Here is a 20,221-nt window from a genome sequence, read left to right on the forward strand (position 1 = left end):
AATCTTGAAGTTTAAATCTCCTCAGTGTGATAGATATGCTTGCTTTGATCTGCTTAGCTCTTGAAGTCCAGGGGCTTCTGGCTCCGTGCTGCCCGGGGTCCCTAGGGACAGCTCTGTCCACCTTTAGGGATTTTTTTCCCGAGAACTCCCTGTAACATTTCACAAACCCCAGTTTGGGAACCACTGCTCTATTGGCTGGTGTTTCCCTTAGGCATTATATAATAATGAATTATTGTGACTTTACAGCAGTGTTTAGAGAAACATGTTCATTATTTTAATATGACACTTAATAAGAAAAGAAGGTTGAAGTGTTTTTTTAAGAAATCTTTTACTTCTAATACCTCACTCCACTCTTAGAAATCTTATGTGAATATTATTAGTAATATGAATTTTGATTCTTTGTTTATCACTGGGAATGTAGTTAATGCTTTATAATACACAATGAAAGCTGTCCCCACTCTGATGAGATTTCAATTTAACCTCTTAATTGGGTGCTGCACAGGTGCAGGGATTTGCCTGTATACAGCAGCATGAAGGATTGTGGCCCAAAAGAGAAGAACATTGAAGACCAGGTGTGCTGGGAAATCCAGAGGTGGGGAGACCATACGTATTAGTTTTTACAAGCTATAAACTCACCTCTTGGGCCTTATGGAAAAAGTAGATATTGACTAAAGAGAGAAAGGCAGTATCTTGGTGAACAGGGATGAAGAGGCATCATTGAGTTAACTGGAATGCAGGAGGAAATTGCATCAGTACTCTGGATTTGGAAACTCATACTGGAAAAACAATTGAGGGGTGGTGTTGACTCCAGAGTCTCATGCTTTCGATCATTATTTGAGAAGCACCTCGACTTAAAGCCCTGTATCTTACCTGCTAATCATGGCTCTGACATTGTGATGCCTCACAGCTGCCCTTATAATATGGTTACAAACGACAGTATTTTTGAGCCTGTTTTACAAGAGGTGAAAAACTGGTTCTTAGCATTTACCCCTTTCGAGGGTGACCTCTCGCTCTGCTGTCTAAACATGCGGCGCTCTCACATGACGGTGGGGAGCCAATAAACCAGGTTTCAGTTTTCTGACAACAATCTTTTCCTTGGGCATCACAGGAAACTAAGGGTGGAGGTGGGAGGTCGGTATAATGATAACCCCAAATTTGTAAAGCATTGATATACTCAGCTCAGCATAGGCTTTTGTCCTGTGTTATCTAGTGATTAGAAAGGTGATAGAAATGAGAGACTTGGGATTGCCAAGGACTGGATATTTTTTGTAGTCCAGTGAAAGGTGATTGGCACCACAGGGCACCTTCTGGTTTTCCTGAATTACTTATTGCTTGACCAGAATATGTATGACTGAGAGATACCCTTACTGAATCCCAGATTTGGGGCAGGATATTGCAAAGGCTGCAAGAATCTCTCCCCTGGTGACCAGTCAAATGCTTTGCTGGATTACTGGTGTCAGGGTGGGCTGAGTATTGCTGGACATGGCAAAGCTGTCCCCCTATCGTAGGTTTTGGGCCTTTGCCATATTAATGGGATCTGCCATTCATTTCCTGAGGCAAGGGAGTAAGAAATGTTTTCCTTAGATGATATCATATTGCAGCAAAGCCAGAAAGGCATTGAAGGCTGTATCTCTTTGCCATAGTTCATCTATCTGTTAAAGGCCTGAGGATTTTTTTGGTAAATCTTTTCTAATTTTCTCTTCCAGTTTAAACTTTCTGGAATTCAGTGTAGATACATTAACTCTAAGGTGGAAATCCATAACAAATGCCAGGTAATGACTAAGGAATTTAGCTAGGCTACTGGCTAGGTTCTGCTCTCTGTCTTTCCAATGGCTGTACTCTGTCACAAGGAGATCCTAAAGCTTTACTGGCTGAAAGAAATTCTGTAACCAATTGGGAAGCAAGCATCTAGCATGGAAGGTCAGCCTGCTAGACCTCATCAGATTGTGAAGAAACTTCAGCCTATTTGCACATCACTCCTCTGTAGGCTTATTCCAGAAATCTCAATGATGAATGTGTCAAAACCTACTTTAGTTATCAAAGTAAGTGGGTTATGAAGACCTGTGGAGTGCCCCATTAAGCATAAACAAATAAGACCTGCTTTCAGTCTTAAATCTCTCGGCAGCTTACTGATAAACCAGACAACGGTACTGCAGTGTTTTACCTGACTAGAATGAACTCCTATGATGTAGTAGTAGTTGCTCTGAGGCAGATGCTGCTATTACAAGTTGGGATTCAGAATTCTATTCCTCAATCCTGCACCATTGGAGTCTTCCCTATGTCAGCCCATGTATTTCCCCAGATTTGGCACTGAATGAACACTTAAAAATATTTTTGACTGTCATATGCTATTATGGAGAACACACTGCTTCCTGCTTTTTTGGAAGCAATTTATAATAAAGTCCACTAAAATTTTACTCCATGCCATATAAGAAAAGCTCCAATGGCTGGAAGTTAAAGCTAGACAAATTCAGAATGGAAATAAGGTGTAAAATTTTTAACAGTGAGGATAATTAACCATTAGAACAACTTGCCAAGGGTTGTGGCGGATTTTCCATCACTTACAATTTTTAAATCAAGATGATTTATTTATCTAAAAAATCTGCTCTGTGAATTATTTTGGGGAAGTTCTGCGGCCTGTGTTGTACAGGAGGTCAGACTAGATGATCACAGTGGAACCTTCTGGCCTTGGAATCTATTAATCTACGTAACCCAAACTACAGTGGTTTAAAGTCAGCATTTAATTTTGGAATATTTGTGGCAGATTTAAGTTTTCCATTTGCTAATCTTGACCATATAACTTTTTTAAAAATAATGCCGTGGTCATTTTGTGGAAAAGGAGCTCATGAAGTTTCACTCTTATGAATTGTCACAAGAAGATTTAAGCGAGTCAATTTCTTTCCTATATAACCATTTTCCTATTCATGTTTGGTATCAAAGGAAAAATGACTTTAAATTAGTCTTTGTGCTTGAGCTCGAAACATGGCTTATTTGTCATACACAGCCTGTGAAAGTGCTCCAACTAAATGCACTTTTCTACTTCATGCCTTTTCCAGAGGGCTCAGAAATTTATTTCTAATGTTTTCTAACTGCTTTACAAAAATAAAAAGAATAATGAAATATAGACGACAGGATGGAAGTCATTGTGCTATAGGGAAATTCATGGGAGATGGAAAGAAATTTATTATTTTGGATTTTCTGATGGCTGCCAGAATTATAACTGATATAGGGCCTGACATTCCTAACATTGAAATCAGTGGCAGAACTCCCAATATCAAGCCCATAATAATTTGCCGGTCTTTTTCCCTGACCCAAATGCCATGTGAACTCCTTGGGTCAAATTATAGCAAGTTAGTATGGGTTCCCTAAAAGAAGCAGAGGTAGCAGGAAGCTCCTTTCTCTCAGGACATATATGCAGGAGCAGGAGGCAAGCTCAGGGCTGGCAAATGTCAAACATCTCATGTGACACATGTTCCAGCATCCCATATGAGAAATCATGGATCCAGCTGGAATGCAGGAATGGCCTGCAGTTGCTGTTTCTGGCCATCAGAGGCCACTATGGAGTCAGCTGACCTGGAAGGATGATGGCCCCTCTGCCTCCTGTCTTTCTGCACCTCCTGCTGGATCCAAATGGGAGGAAGAGCAAGTGGTGACAGCAGCAAGCTGAGGTCGCATGGACAGAAACTAAGTGGTTGGGATCTCTAGGTTCCCCTTAACAGTCCATAGCCCAGACACCTAGCACCTTCCAAATATGCTCCAGCGTTCTCCCACCTACCTAGTACCCAAGACATTTTCCATCCCACACCTTCTTAGGTGAAGCTGCCAAGATTTATGCAGTTCCATGCCCTACCCTTGCCCGTGGTGGGAGCAGGGAATGTTGGCCAGAAGCTGAAATTATTTGCAAAAATGTAAATGATCTCTTTAAATAAATGGGGGAGGGAGTGGCACTATATATGAAAGGAAGCATAGAATCAAATATAGTAAAAATCTTAAATGAATCAAACTGTACCATAGAATCTCCGTGAATAGAAATTCCATGCTTGAATAATAAGAGTATAATCATGGGTGGAGCCCCACTTTGATGAAGCTAGCTCATGGCAGCACCCCTTCTACTCACAGCCGGAGCCCTGACACACTCTCCTTCCTGCCCACATGGCCCAAGTCCCCCTCCCTCCAATGTGATCAGAGGGGCCCTGGGTTGGCCAGAGACCCTGCAGTCACGCCTCCCCTCTGCAGATACCAAGCTGCCCTGCAAAAATTCCAAAGCTCTTCTCTTCGTCTCTCTTCCAGAAGAACATGAGCTTTTGCTATGCCTCATGCAGGTTCCAGGGTGGCTGAGGAGGCAGTATGTGTTACTCAGCATCCCAGGTTCATCAGTAATCTCCTTGGAGTCCGGGGAAGTTACTGATGAACTCAGGAAGCTGAATAGCACATACCATCTCCTCCGCTGCCTTGGAACCTGTGTGGGGCATAATAAAAAGCAAAATTTCCCCCACCACCACAATAGGGGTCCCACAATAGCAGCTGCGCTAGAGGAGGCAGAGCCTCCTCTGGCCTATTATACCCACTGCCCATGAATATAATAGTAGGAATATGCATCCTGAACCAGATGGTGCTCATGATTGTGAAATGCTCCAGGAGATTAGAGAAGCTATAAGAATAGAAAACTCAGTAAAAATGGGGGTTTTCAACTATCCCCATATTAACTGGGTACATGTCACTTCAGGATGGGATGTTGAGATAAAGTTTTAAGACCACTTCGTGAAGTCATTGAAAGAAACAATGCTTGATTTAGTCCTAAATGGAGCACAGGATCTGGTCCAAGAGATGAATATAGCTGAACTGCTTGGTAATAGCGACTATAATGGAGTTAATTTAGCATCTTTGTGGGTGGGGAAAATACCAAGGAAGCCCACCACAAGAACATTTAACTTTCAGAAAGAGGAACTATACAAAATGAGAGAGCTGGTTAAATGGAAATGAAAAGGTACAGTCACAAGAGTGAAATGCTTACAGGCCGCATGGAAAGTTATTAAAACACCATAATAGAGGCTCAAATTAAATGTATAACCTCAAATTAAAAAACACAGAGGATCAAAATAGCATCACCAAGACTAAACAGAGTAAAAGAGGTGGTTAGAGGCAAAAAGGCATCCTTTAAAAATGGGAAGTCAAATCCTACTGAGGCCAATAAAAGGAGCATAAACTCTGGCAAGTCAAGTGTAAAAGTAGAACTGGCCAGTCCAAAAAAGAAATTGAAGCGCAACTAGCAAAAGACGCAAACTAACAGCAAAAACCCTAAGTAAATCAGAATCAGCAGGGCCACTGGAGAATCGAGGTGCTAAAGGAGCATTCAAGGGAGTAAAGGCTGTTGTGGAGAAGCTAAAAGAATTCTTTGAGTCAGTGTTCATTGCAGACGATGTGAGAGAGATTCCCACATCTGAGCTATTCTTTTTTAGGTGACAAATCTAAGGAACTGCCCCAGACTGAGGTGTCACTAGAGGTGGTTTTGGAATACCAGATGATATTCACCCAAGAGTTCTGAAGGAACTCAAATATGAAATTGCAGAACTACTAGCTGCAATAGGAAAACAGTAATCTGATATTATGAATATAATAAATTAAAAAAGAGAGAGGCAGGTATATGGTTTATTTTACAAGGTATACACTTAAGCCATTGTAATTATGGTTAGGACATTACAATAACCTTTTATGTGATCAGTTTCTTGTAATTTAGTTTACTAGTTTGACTATCTCCCAGTTATTTGGCCAACTGCTGATCCCACTGCAGTCAGTACAAAAATTCACACAGTGGGTCCATTATGAGAAGGTGATGCTTGTTGACATATCTTTGTCATCAAGCTATGAAAGTACAGTCTGTATAAAGACTAACAAAACAATTATTATGGTAGTGGCATGTTGTCATCCACTAATTCCTTTTCTCATAAATGCAAAGATCAGACTTCACGGCTCTTTCAGACACTTAGTGGGTGTCTTTTGATCAAAGTTTCATGCATCAGCTAAGAGTCTCTGACATAGATCAAGTAAATAAATATTTCTCCTAATTTTCATGTGCAGTCAGACTATTTTCATCTACAATGTGTGAACATTTTCAAACAAACTTTGTACATCTCGGGTTTTGTCCCTTATACCCTCATCTGTATATTCTGATTTCTGTAGCCTCATTCAATACAGGCCTTTCTGAGGAGGTGAAAAGGGAATTTCACTTACTGAAGGTGATCTATGGAGCATTGTTTGTTTTAATAAACTGTATGTAGTGTATTAAGAATTGAAAATCTCTAACCACAATTCATCTGGGTTTGGATTTCATTAGAATTTCAAAACTCAGAGAAAGTTAGCCTAAAGGTTCACCAACCTTATTGAATATTCCAAGTGAACCTGGTTTATGTTTTGTATCACCTAAAATTCTAAGCAACTCTTTAAAAATATGCCTGTTGTGGCTTGTTGTTGTTGTTTTATCAGTGTTTGAAAGAAGAGATTCTTTTAGTTATGAAATCCTGACTGTAGAGAGCTCTCCACTTGCTTGTATCATACATTGGATCCAGACACAAATTGGAATCTGAATGCAAATCAGCAGTTGAAAAAAAAAAAGAGACTTTGATCTTGTGGACCTACTAGGCCTGCTACCTCCTCCAAAAACATCTTGAGAAACACCATGATCTAGTGGCTACAGACAGGAGTGAAATGTTCTCTCCATTGAAGTAAATGTCAAATCTCCTATTGACTTTAGTGGAGCCAAGATTTCACCTATGGGCTCCTTTATTCCCATCTCTGTCACTGACCTGTAGTGTGACCTTGGACAAGTCACCTCATCTTTCTCTGCCTCTTTTTCTACACTTTCTCTCTTACTTGCATCCAGCTCTTTATCCCTCCAAAATGTAGAGTCTTTGTCCTCTTTTAAAGCTTCCTAGAATGTATAAAAAATTGTACAATAAATTAAATGACAAGAAAAACATTAGTTAAGGGAGTAAAAAATCTGAGACCAGGAAATAAGCTGTTATGATACACATTCCTTTCTAAACACTGTAAAATAAAATCTGAAAGTTTGCATGACGGATTAGTATGAATATATTAATGTGGTTCTTCAAATGATTCTTGGTTGCCTTAAGAAAATAACATAGTGAATGGGGACTGGATGGCTCTTGATTGGTAATTGATACAAAAGGCCAAATTCCTGTTAGGTATTTCAGTGCGGTTACACCAGGGATGATTTTGATGCAACAATTTTTACATCTCGGAATAGTATTTCAAGAATGACTGGCAGATTTTAGGATAACTTGACTAACAATCCGAAACAATGTATAAGGTGTAAGTCTATTGATGCTGCTGTAATTTAGCCTACCTATATCCTCAATCTCTGCAGCTAGTTTTTACCTCTGTGTAAGAGAATCTCTGGGAGTCAGTAGACAGCATGGCACTGCAGAACATGCGGCAACTACAGGTGGTAGAAAAACTTTAAAATTTAAAATGTTGATGACTTTTTTTAATTGAAATTTCAAATTTTGACCGAAATCCTCCCCACATATTTTTGGCAAAAAAACCTACTGAAATTTTATTTTGTTTCTCAGTCACTGTTAGTACCAAATTTAAATTCCCTGTAGAAACATAACCCTCTATAGTAATAGGTCACTAGTTTGAAAGTGGTAATTGGACCTGGTGATTATCTTTTGATCACTCTCTGATGACTTAAGACTTTGGTTCTGGTGGACAGATATTGCCATAACAAAAACCAATGTGGCTGAAACTGTTTGGCAAGCCTGCTAATAAGCAGGGAGGACAAGGACTTAAATAGGCTTGAGGAATAAAATACCTATTTGTCCCCTAGAGGTGGACCATCTTGTGTGGAAGTTTGTATTGATTTTAGCTTTGCTGTGTTTGTTGTGTGGGGAAAGATAGAGGACTTCTGTTTCTAGACAGTCAGTGTGACATCTTCCACGAGCACTAAACTTCACTCAAGGCCAAACAATTAAAACCAGACCAACACAATTTATGCTAGCATAGCTGTTGTTATGTTTGCATCCATTACACAAGGGCCAGTAGGGTCCCCTGCATGAGCCCCAGGAAGTGAGGTCAGGGAGTGGGGTGAGGTTATAGCCTTCCCCTCCGCAACACCAGACCAGCTGCCTCTCTTCACGGATCCTCATAGCTACTGAGCAGGCAAACATCTGGAAGAGTGGGGTATTGATATCCTTTCTGTACCCAGTGTGGACCAGTTTCTTCTCTGGAAGGACTCGGTCACACCCCCTGCTTCTTCAGATGATGTCACAGAGTAGGTGTGGTGGTTATAACCAAACCAAAGACCTCACCAGAAGGTGACATCTGGGAGTGGGCAGCATCGACTCCAACTCTGTGGGTGCTCCGGGACTGGAGCACCCATGGGGAAAAATTAGTGTGTGCTCAGCACCCACCAGCTGCAGCTGTTTGGTGGTAGCACATCCAGTCCGCTGTTTGGTGCCTGGGGGAAAGCGGAGAGCAGTGAGTGGGCAGGGCCTTAGGGAGGGGGTGGGTGGCAGTGGGGCCTAGGGAGATGTGTCCTCAGGGCAGAGTGGGGGATGGAGCACCTCTGGGGAAAAGGAAAACTCGGCGCCTATGGTGGGAAGGATTTACAACTGCTCTCTAGAATGGGAGAGCCAGGATCTACGCGGTAGTGTAGAGACAGCCCCAGAGGTTGCATTTTCATTAGCTACTTTTATTCTAAACATGTGAATCATCTGTTCCAAGATGATTTAAAATTAAGCCAGTTGTGAATATTCCTTACTTCAAGGGGAAGGAAGTAGTTGAGTTAAACAGGCTTTTGTTTAAATCAAACAGCTGACAGACAATAACATTTGGTGTATATGTCTCCTACAGGAATGTTTTTCTAGGGCTCTTTGTTACATTAATTGCTGACTAATCTATTATGTCAAGCTTATTCCCAGATGAGCTTTTCTCTCAAAAGTACGTTTAGAAAGGTTAGTTCAAAAGACTCTTTGAGAGTATAGATTCCCAAGTTTACAATACAATGCATACTGCCTAGAACAGACACATCTGTGCTCCTTACTTTGTCCACTCCATCTAATGTCCCAGTTTGGCAGACAGGCATTGAGATAGTGTGTGACGGAAATATATTGAGCTACTAGAGTTTGGAGAGACTGAAAATAGATTGTAAAAATAAGAGGCTTCTTGAAATCCTAGGTAGTAACCTGTTTCTTTATACTATGTCTAACTTTGTATTGTCAAGTCAGGTGGGAATTTCTCTTCACATTTCTTATGCCATTAAACTAGCTTTGAATCGCAAGGCATCTGTTTTTCAAACTGTTCAAAGCTTATTTGGCTATGATTATACACTAGAATCTCCGAGTTACGAATACCTCGGAAATGGAGGTTGTTTGTAACGCTGAACAAAAAATTATGGTTGTGCTTTCAAAAGTTTCCAGCTGAACATTGACTTAATACAACTTTGAAATTTTACTATGAAGAAGAAAAATGCTGCTTTTAACTATCTTCATTTAAATGAAACAAGCACAGAAACAATTTCCTTACCTTGTCAAATCTTTTTTAAACTTTCCCTTTTTTTAGTAGTTTACATTTAACGCCGTACTGTACTGTGGATTTTTTGTCTCCACTGCTGCCTGATTGCATACTTCCGGTTCCAAATGAGGTGTGTGGTTGACTGGTCAGTTCCTAACTCGGAGGTTCTACTGTAGAATCTACTGTACTGCTTTTACTCTTCTGGGAGCTTCCCAGCTGTACCTAAATACATTCAAGATTTCATTATTGCAACATAAATCTCTATTTCTTAACAGAAAGGGTAATACCAGTAAAGCCAGTACAAACTTTCAAACCTGTAGTAATGTTGAAGTACAAAAGTATACAGTTTAAAGCAGTGGTTCTCAAAGTGGGGCCGCTGCTTGTGTAGGGAAAGCTCCTGGCAGGCTGGGTCGGTTTGCTTACCTGCCAGGTCCGCAGGTTTGGTCGCTCCAGGCCAATGGGGGCTGTGGGAAGCGGTGTGGGACAAGGGATTTGCTGGTTACCACTTCCCACAGCCCCCATTGGCCTGGAGCGGTAGGAGCTGCAATCAGCTGGACCTGTGGACCTGGCAGGTAAACAAACTGGCCTGGCCTGCCAGGGGCTTTTCCTACACAAGCAGCAGACTCAGTCTGAAAACAACTGCTTTAAACTGTATACTTTTGTGGGCTGAAAGGTAGAGGTGGATGAGTACTTTTGAAAATGGGCTGATTATATGCTTGCATCATGCCCCTTTTGAATTTGCTTTCTATGAACATTTATGCAATTGAGTTGGACTAGCATGAACGTTAATGGAAAGCAAATTTCAAAATCCCATTCATGATCACTTACAAGAACTGAATTTGAAATGGAAATTGTCCTATTACGTTTTAGTTCTTCTAAAGTGTTTTTTATAGCACAATATTTGTAAGTGGCATCATTCTGAATTTTCTTGGCCTGTTAAAACCAAGTATATTGGCACATTACAATGTGTAAGAAAATGAAATATAATTGGATATGATACATCAACTCAATGATATGTCACTCCGACTGGTGGGATGGGGGTGTGCATCATAATACTTAGCATATTTCATATCAGAAATGCTTTACAAACCTTAATCTTAATTAACAATATATAGCATTGTAAAAATTTTATTTTTAAAAAACTGTTCTGCTAAGAAAACGCAATAATTCAAATCAGAATACTGACTTCCTCTGAAAAGGGATTATGTTTTGTTGGGGGCTGGGTGGTAATGGGAAGGATTTAAATAGTTAGATAGCCAATTCATTTGTCTCTACCAGCTCTGTCTGCTGGACAGTCTGTATTCAGAAGTGTCCCAGTCATCATATCCCTAACCCAAAGCATTGTTTAATTTACCATTTAGAAAGCCATTCCTTCTAGAACACATACAGCTAAGAAATGTGTGTGTGTTATTTTTTTCTTTCAGACAAGACATACACAATTGTCTGAGAATGCTTGTATTACAGGCAGAAATGCTCCTAATGTCCAAGTCTGGCAAGGTACTGTGCACCTCCACCTCCTTTGTTCAGTTTGTCTGTGAGTCAGAAGATGCACAAGGCCCGATCCTGTATCACTGTTATCAATGGGTGATCTGATCCTCAGACCTCTGCAGGATTAGGCCCTCAGTGACAAGTTGCTTTGGAGTAATCCAAAACTTTGAGTTTGGTATAAAGACTTAATTAAGTAGCCCATGGGTCTGAGCTTTTGGGGCTGCCTTTTCATTTTAGTCTTTTTATTATTTTTATCTCCAAGGCTTGTGTGAGCTGTATGATCTGCTGACCAACAGATATTTGAATTTTCATTTAAAACTATGCCTTATTCCCTTCAAAGTGTATCAATATATATACAGCTTCCATACAGTAGGAGATATATATATACACCCATACTCTTCAATAATACCTTTCATCTGGGTATCTCAAAGTAGTTTACACACATTAATTAATTAAGCTTCATGATGCCCCTCTGAGGTATCTCTTTTCCCTTTTCCCTTTTGGGAAATTGAGGCACAGATTCACACAGCAAATTAGTAGCAGAGAACCCAGATCCCTGACTCACTCTCATGGACCTTAATCATTACTTAATCATTAGAGTCTTTCAGGGTTGAAGAGTTTGTAACAAGTTACTGTTTCCTATATACTGTATTATAAATGATATTTCTGTTACAAAATTAGCCAGGGAACCTCTGATGATTTATGGATTTCAGCTCTTAGCCAAGTCTGGAAAATCTTGAGGTTAAAGTTAGGGAAGACTAGTGAGTGATTTTATGTAATATGGCCATGGGGAAAAATATATAAAGACTGTGAAAGATAATAAAAAATAATTTTAAAATGTGGTTAAATTTTACTTAATCAGGAAAAACAAACTCCTTAAAAGACAAACCTCAAAGTAGGATTTCCTTCTTTAGTTTCTTCTTTTCTTCCATTCTGAAATATATTTATACATGACTTATGACCTAAAATGAATATACACTGAATATGATGGACTTCACGCCAGTGATGGAATACAGACTGTGGGGCTCCTAGGAAGTTAGGTAGTGCAAACCACCCATAGACCCCGCTCTCTGGGTGAAGCATAAAGGTGGATGAGACATAGCTGGAAATGGGGAAGCCAGCCAGGGATACAGCTGGGCCAAGGAACTCATATTACACTGGTCTACAATTTTTGAGAAGTCGTCTGCTTCAGAGATAAAATGTGATATTTATTATGTATTTTGATGTGCTGAATTCAAATATGACAATTAAAACAACTGATTGGCTACTGTTTCTAAGATATTTAAGTTTTTACATTTTATGTCTATGTATATTGTGTAGATAGTAGAGTTTTAATCATAAATTGTAAACCTAGGTCTTTTCATGTGTTTATGGTTGCTTTACATGATAACATTTCACCTGTCCTGTTTATGTAACACTTTAAAAATCAGCAAAAGGGTTCTATAAATAAAATGTATTATGAAACAAAAGGCAAAAAACTATTATGTACATACTTTAGTCCTATTCAGTGTCTACTCAGCGATTCTTGGCTTGTCTCTTGTATTCATGAAATGGAGCATCTCTTGTCACTGTCCAGCAATAGTCTGCAAGCATTGATGGCTCCATTTGCCCTGATAGCCTGCCAGGAGATTCCACTGCTGTAGTCTGGAGCCCAACAGCTCTGCCTTACTCTTGGGTAGTTCCAAATCCCTGACAAGGTCATTCAGTTCACCTTGTGTTATGAGGTGTGGTTCAGAGGAGGAGGATGGGAGAAAATGTGGGTCCTGTGACATTGATGGTTCAAGACCAGAAGTTTCATCCTCTTCCTCGTCTGACTCAAATGAGAATGATTCTGGTGCATCAGGAACCAGCAGTCCTTCTCCGTGGGGTACTGGGTGTATAGCTGATGGAATGTTTGGATTATGCACAGTTTCTTTTTCTTCTTTGACACACCTTTCCCAACTGGAGGCACTATGCAGAAGTAACAATTGCTGGTATGATCTGTTGGCTCTCTCCAAATCATTGGCACTGCAAAAGGCATAGATTTCCTTTTCCTGTTCAACCACTGGCGAAGATTTGTTGCACAAGTGTTGCAGCATATGTGTGGGGCCCACCTCTTGTCCTGATCTCCAATTTTGCAGCCAAAATAAAGGGGATAGGCTTTCTTAACCATAGTGATTAGACTGCGCTTTTGTGATGCAAAAGTCACTTCACCACAAACATAGCAGAAGTTATCTGCACTGTTCACACAAATACGAGGCATCTCTGTTCACTTTGGCTAAACAGAAATGTGTCCCTTTGCAAAATCAAACACTGACAAATAAGAGAGCACGACACTGTATGATTTCTAGAGCTGATATAGGGCAATTTGTTCAGCAGAGTGATGTAAGCTTTGTTATGATTGCATCATCCATGACTTCTAGGAATAACATGATGCAATTCATATCATGTATGACGCAATACCAGCTTCAGATTGCATCATTCATTGTTTTGCCTAAAAAGCAAGTACTGTCCAAATCCAGTCATAGATTTATTCGTAGATCCAGTTAAAGATGTATTTTAGTCATTTCTGGTTTAAATTGAGATCCCTTCCCTTTGTAACTCACTTATCCTCCGCCATTCCCAAGTCAAGGGTCGTATATACTGACCCAATAGCATATCTTGAAAACGAGAGCCAGTCAACAATTTTAAGCATCATTTTCATTCTCAGTGACCCAGAATTAGTTAAGTTGGACTACATTTATTTCAGAAGCATTTTGGCTGTAGAGCAGTGTTATATACTGATTCAGCACATCCCCCAGGCATCTTCTGCTGACCAGGCTCATATGATGCCCTAGCTAGAATGTAGAGATTCTCCCTTACATACATATTTGTCTTGGGAATGAATGTCTCCTCAGAGCAGCTGCTCCCATGGGCACGGGAGTGTGTACATCCTCTGCACTGCAGGGTTAACTCAAGCTTGATATGGGTGGAATTTTGGGTGGAAACTTTCAATTCTTTTTAAGAAAATGGGAATAAATAAATAACTGTACATAAAGCTTTAGAGAAGTCAGTATTGACAACAGTTAACTAATTGGGTCTTGAGCACCCAAACCTCATATCTGCAAACTAATGGAACTGTTTTTGAGACAGAAGGTGTCCAGCAATGCTAAACGCCAACACTACCCCCTCTTTTCTGCTCTCCCCCCACTCCATCCCCCCAATTTCTTCCATACAAGAAGTGATGGGAAATGTGGGTTTGTGATGTGGTGACTTTAGGTATCCTCTCCCTAGGTTGAACATCTGGGGGCTCCATACTGTAACATCACAAATAGGCAATAGTTTAAAGGGGGCTGTGAGGTGCATTTAAACATGAGTAACAGCCAATAGCATTCCTGTCAATGGGTTTCAATGGATTAGCAATCCTATTAAGAAATGTAGTGAAATGTGTGGTGTTGATGATCTGATTACCAGTCACCTGTTAACAGGCTGTAAAATCATTCCCTAAAAGAGTTTCTCCATAGTGACCACAATGTGAGATGTGGGCCCTCAGTTACCATGGATAAAACTCCAGCAGTCCCCTTGCTGGCCTTAACTGTGTAGAATTATTTGCTAGCTAATTACTTGGTGGGTTGGGGCGGTGCTAAAGAGGGGCTCCCTTTTCCAAAATTCCCACACTATTTTGAAACAGCAGCTATTCTGGGAGATATTTCTGTGAAGAGGGATATTATTTGTCTCAGACACAGGAAGCTGCAGAGATAGAACCAAGACCACAAGCCCTGTTTTCCCTGTCAGGAGTAGGAAACCGGGCAGAGAGGAGTTAAGTGGCTGGGGGATTGGATGCAGCTGTGGCTGGTGTATCTACCAAATCTAACTGACGGGCACAGGAAAGGAAAGGAGTAGGTAGAGTGGAGGAAAGTGATGGCTGAAGCTGAAATGAGACTGCATCCAGATATGGAGAGACTTTTTATTTGGACTTGTTTAAACCCTGGAATAATGGAGAGTGTTGGGGGAGGGGAGAGTGGTTTTGTGTTCGGAGATGAATTGTTCTCAGTGCTGTTAAGGCATGTTGTGACTGGCCTCACATTTTGAAACCCCTGAGTATTCAGGTCCAGGCACAACACTAGCCATTGCTAACTACAGTCCCAGTCTTGTATTTGGATTCTATAGGAGTGCACCGAAATCATAGGCTCACTGAATGGGTGTAGGGGTCTGCCAGTGTATTTCTCAGTACGGTATTTATGCCTAAAAATATTACAACTTGTAACTTTCTACCAGTCACTGAGCTGGGATTGAGGCTAGTCTATGCTGTAGCTGCTCTCAGGAATCCGTGGTAACAGCCCTTTTATGTTATAACTAGTAGCTGAAAACCCATGTTGTTGCAGAGGTGCGGCAGTTGGGCCAAGAAATCCACCATCTGTACAGCCTCCCTCAAACAGCCAATTAAATTGTTGCTTTATAAATTAACTGTAGAGAAAGAGAGATGATTGACTAAGTTACCTCTGATTATCACGATGGTCTAAGACTCTTGGCATGGCATAGATACTTGCCTTATTGTAGCTGTACACTGCATGGGTGTAATTTGTAAAGTCAAAATGGCTGAGAACTAAAAAACTGGGCAGTAAAAGACTACAAATACCAGTGATGATTGAACCTGCTGATATTCTAAACCAGGGGTCGGCAACCTTTCAGAAGTGGTGCGCCGAGTCTTCATTTATTCCCTCTAATATAAAGTTTCATGTGCCAATAATAAATGTAAACGTTTTTAGAAGGTCTCTCTCTGTCTATATTACATAACTAAACTATTGTTGTATGTAAAGTAAATAAGGTTTTCAAAATGTTTAAGAAGCTTCATTTAAAATTAAATTAAAATGCTGATTTTACACCGCTGGCCCGCTCAGTTCGCTGCTGGCCTGGGGTTCCGTTCACCTAGGCCTGCAGCAGGCTGAGTGGGACCGGCTGCCGGGACCCCGGCTGGCAAGGGGCAGGTAGTCAGAACCCGGAGCCAAGTGGGCTGAGCAGAGTCAGCAGCCAGGACCCCAGACCAGCAGTGGGCTGAATGGCTCAGCCTGCTGCTGCTCAGCCCGCTGCCGGTCTGGGGTCCTGGCCCTGCCCACATTGAATGAGTACCTACCTTCTCCCGGGTTTGAACCCGTTCTCTTCCCCTCTCTCTGCACTGAGCTGAGGGTAGAGGTGCACTGAACACAGGGCTGGATGTAAAGGAGCAGGCTGGAGGTTGGGGTGTAGGGTCTGTCCAGGAGCTAAACTGAAAAAGGGGGCTCAGGGTTGGGGCAGGAGGTTTGGGTATGGAGCGCTTACCTTGGCAACTCCCATTTTGGTGTGAGGGATGCAGGTGGGAATGTGTGTAGGGGGCAGTGCAGGAGCTCCCATTTGGTGCTCAGAGTGGGGGTGGGGATGTGTGGGGTGCAAGAGTCGAGGCATGGGGTGTGTGGGGGCTGCATAAGTGTGGGGGTGCAGGAATCAGGGCAGGGGGCTGGGGGCATGTGAGGGGGTGAAGGAGTCAGGGCATGGGGTGTGGGGGCAGGATATGTGTGGGGGTGCTGGAGTCAGGGCTGGGGTCATGGGGGTGCAGGGGTCAGAGCAGGGGGATGGCAGTGTCTGAGGGGGTGAAGGGGTCAGGGCAGAGGGCTGGGTGTGTGTGAGGGGGGTGCAGAGATCAGGGCAGGGACTTGGGGTGTGTGTTCGGGGGTAGGCGTGGGTGGGATGGGAGTTGAGATTCCTGGGCTCCGGGAAGGGGCTGGTGTCTGATGCTTTGGGGAGGAGTGCTGGGAGCGAGGACTCTGGATTCCTAGGGTTCACGCTGGGCTCTAGTTGTTCGAGGGAGCTGGGGGCAGACAGAGACTAGGGCTCTGGACTCCTGGGTTCTGCCCTCAATGCCAGAGTGACCTGAGGTGGGGAAAGAGGCGTGACCCAGTTGTTCCCAGGGTCTAGCAGGAACGCATGTGCAAATGCCGGTGGGAGGGGCAGAGTAGAGCAGGCCGGGCCTGGCGGGGCAGGATTTTTAATGGCTTGCTGCTGCCTGCTGGGGTCCCGGGCACTGGCCCCGTTCAGCTCGCTGCCGGCCTGGGCTTGGCAGCAGGCTGAGTGGGGCCAGCGGCTGGGACCCTGGCAGGCAGCAGCAAGCCATTAAAAATCAGCTTGCATGCCATCTTTGGCATGCGTGCAATAGGTTGCCGACCGCTGTTCTAAACAAGAAGAGCTCTCAACCATGTTTGTAGATGTTTTCTTCTCTTCATATTGACTCAACAGACTTTCTGTGTTTTAAAGTGATAGGTTGAGAGAGAATCCTCTATTCATATTACAAAATGTTACTACTTCAGATGGCGGAAATACTTGTTTTAAAATACTAACTTGAACCTCAATCTCTTTCTTTGAACTGAACCTAATTCTAACCTTTTATTAAGGAATTTGGTTAGAGGCCTGCCTCACTGTGCTGTTCCTATTTTCCTCCAGTAAGCGCCTTAGATACCCTCCCATTCCACTGTTATCTCTCGCCCCCACTTTGTTTCAGCTTTCCTTCCAGTCTGACCCTGTTCATACAAGCTTCGTCTGTGTAATTTTCCATATACATATGGTTGTCTGCAAATATCATGGGAGTAATAAAGGAGTGGCCCACTATGTTGGGTGTTTGGGAGAAAATTCACTGAAGCTGAGGGGCATAAACAATGCCATTCATTTAGGATAAATGTAAGGAACCAGATAGCTGAAACAATAAGTGCCATCCAAAACACAGGCACATTGCAAGGCCTGAGTAGAAGCTGAACCGTGTGTCCCAAAGGGGTTTCCCTGGAGACATGTATAGCAAAAACAGGGCCTGAGGCATTGATTGCTGGAGGTGTTTGTTTGAGGGAAGCAACAGAAACACACAGGAGAAACAAAGAAACCACAAGACACATCCAGAGAAGGCCTGGTAGTGTGACCCTGATTTAAAAAATGCTGAGAGAGAGTGTTTTTGGATAAAGTGCTGGCTGAAAGAGGCTTGGAACTGTGAGCAAAGAAACTACTTCCTGTTGTTTTGATTCCTCCAGTGTTCAGGGATACTGGATTTTGTACATTCTTTGTAAACAGAATTGCATCAAAGAAATATCTCAGCGCTAGCATCACTTTCTTCTCCTAATGGAAACAACCCCTAGATCCTGAAAATTGGCTATCCGCTCAGGTCCAGACCAATTACAGTTCTTCCCTAAGGATCTTCTCAAAGTGGTATATCACAGCATGTCAAGGCAGAGAATGCACATATTCTCCAATGAATAAATTGTTTTTTCCTTTGTCTCTTTCAGATTCTTGTCTTTCTTTTTTTTTTTAACAGCTTGCTCTGTATTTCAGTTGTTGCCATGGAAGCCAATAGTTTATTGAACTCAGTAATAGCAGTTTTATAATTATAAATCCAAGTAAGTTGTTGGCACATTTATTTTAAAACATATGCACTGATTCCTTGTATATTGATTTTCTTCCAGAGTGGAGCTGTTAAAATCTTTGAGTTACATCTCCCAGCTCCCAACTTCTAGCAAAATCAAGCAAAGCAGTCCACTGGTAAATCTTCAAATAAGAGGGAGAAGTCCTGGGTTCAAGTCCCTGCTCTAGAGTGAGGATGTAATCTTGGGTCTCCCACAGTCCAGATGAGTACCCCAACCACGGGGCTATTGGATATAAAGTAGCCAGAAGGGCATCTCCACCACCACCTCCATTTTTGTGAATGATGCTTAAGTCCCCTTGCGAATACATCACCAAATGCATTTTTGGCAAATAAACTATTTGTCCACTTTTTTTTGCCCAGCTCTACTTGAAAGACTCTTTTTTTCCCCATGTTGCCTACAAAAATCCTGACAACGGTTAGGCTACTGGTGTGCTAAGACTGCTGTCTGTCATGCTAACTAATACTGTTTCCCCATCTGTCTGTCCATCCATCTGTTCCTTTTCTTATACTTTGATTGTCATCTCTTTGGGGGCAGTAACCATGTCTTCATACTGTGTGCAGTGCATAGCACAATGGAGGCCTGATCCATGATTAAGGCTCTTAGGTGCTACCAGAATACAAATAAATAACAATGAACAGAGTAAAATCTTGATGTGGTCAAAAATAGGTTGTGTGCTCAAATGACAGAGAAATATTTTTTTCCTGAAGGGGAATATGTTCTAGTGAAACTAAGTGCTTGATAGATGTATATGCTCCTTCCTGGAAGTTGCATATTGCATGATAAAGGTGTCTAAGCATAGCCTTTTCATAGAAACATTTCTTAAGAGCCCATGCAAAATTTAGTGTATCCTGTAGTCATCATGCAAAACAATCATCACACACCAGATGGTTATTTAATCATTGCAAAAATGTCAGTCTAAAAGAAGCTAGCAAAGCCTGGGAACTAGGTTTTTGTGACGTTACTGTGCCTCTCTGTCACTCTCATCCACTACTGTTGCCAATTTTTAGACCATTCTTGGTTGTGGCAGGGCTCCCTCACCTTCGTGTCTGTCTGTCCAGTTTCATCAAAAGTTTTGCACAGCTCTCTGCTGCTTTAAAATCAAGTTGTCATAGGACCCAATCCTTCAATAAGAGCCATGTGGGAATTGGGGCCTTAGCTTTTTATATTTAATCTCCTGGTTTATGTAAAAACAAAAGATTAAAAAAAAATCCTGTGCTTAATTGCTAGCATTCAAATGTTCCCAGTTAGGCTATGGGTTAAGTTTACACATTTTCTCCTGTTCCTGTTTGGGTGGAGATAGTTGTCAGTCAGTTTACACTGAGACTGTATCTTTGCATTGGAAAAAGAACTTAATTCTTTTTAAAGGTTGAGATCATAAAATTTGCAGATTATTGTAGGATTTGGCAAAACTGCAGTAAAGAGCTGACTCAGTGCAGTTTTATTGCACTCCATAATTCTCTCCATTCTCTCTAGTGTTAAGTCTACACTGGGGGGTTGGGGAAAGATGATTCTATGGGTGTGTAAATATCATATTGAAACAATTTCCCTCATGTTAATTGTCCTAGCAACAATCTGAGAACTAGAGCCCCTGACCTTCCCTTGCTATAAGGGAAAGCAGCAGCCTGTGCACGGACAGCCTGAGTAGGGAGAATATCCATGTAGTGGGTAGAACCTCATTAGGCTGCCAAACTCTTAGCAAATGCTATCACTTTAATTCCTCAAACTGGCTTCACAAATGTAACACACACTAGCCGCTGAGCATATTGGCACCATGATAATCAGTGAGGCTCAAACTGTGGACCATT

Source organism: Gopherus flavomarginatus, chromosome 9, assembly GCF_025201925.1.
Source record: "Gopherus flavomarginatus isolate rGopFla2 chromosome 9, rGopFla2.mat.asm, whole genome shotgun sequence".
Lineage (NCBI taxonomy): Eukaryota > Metazoa > Chordata > Testudines > Testudinidae > Gopherus > Gopherus flavomarginatus.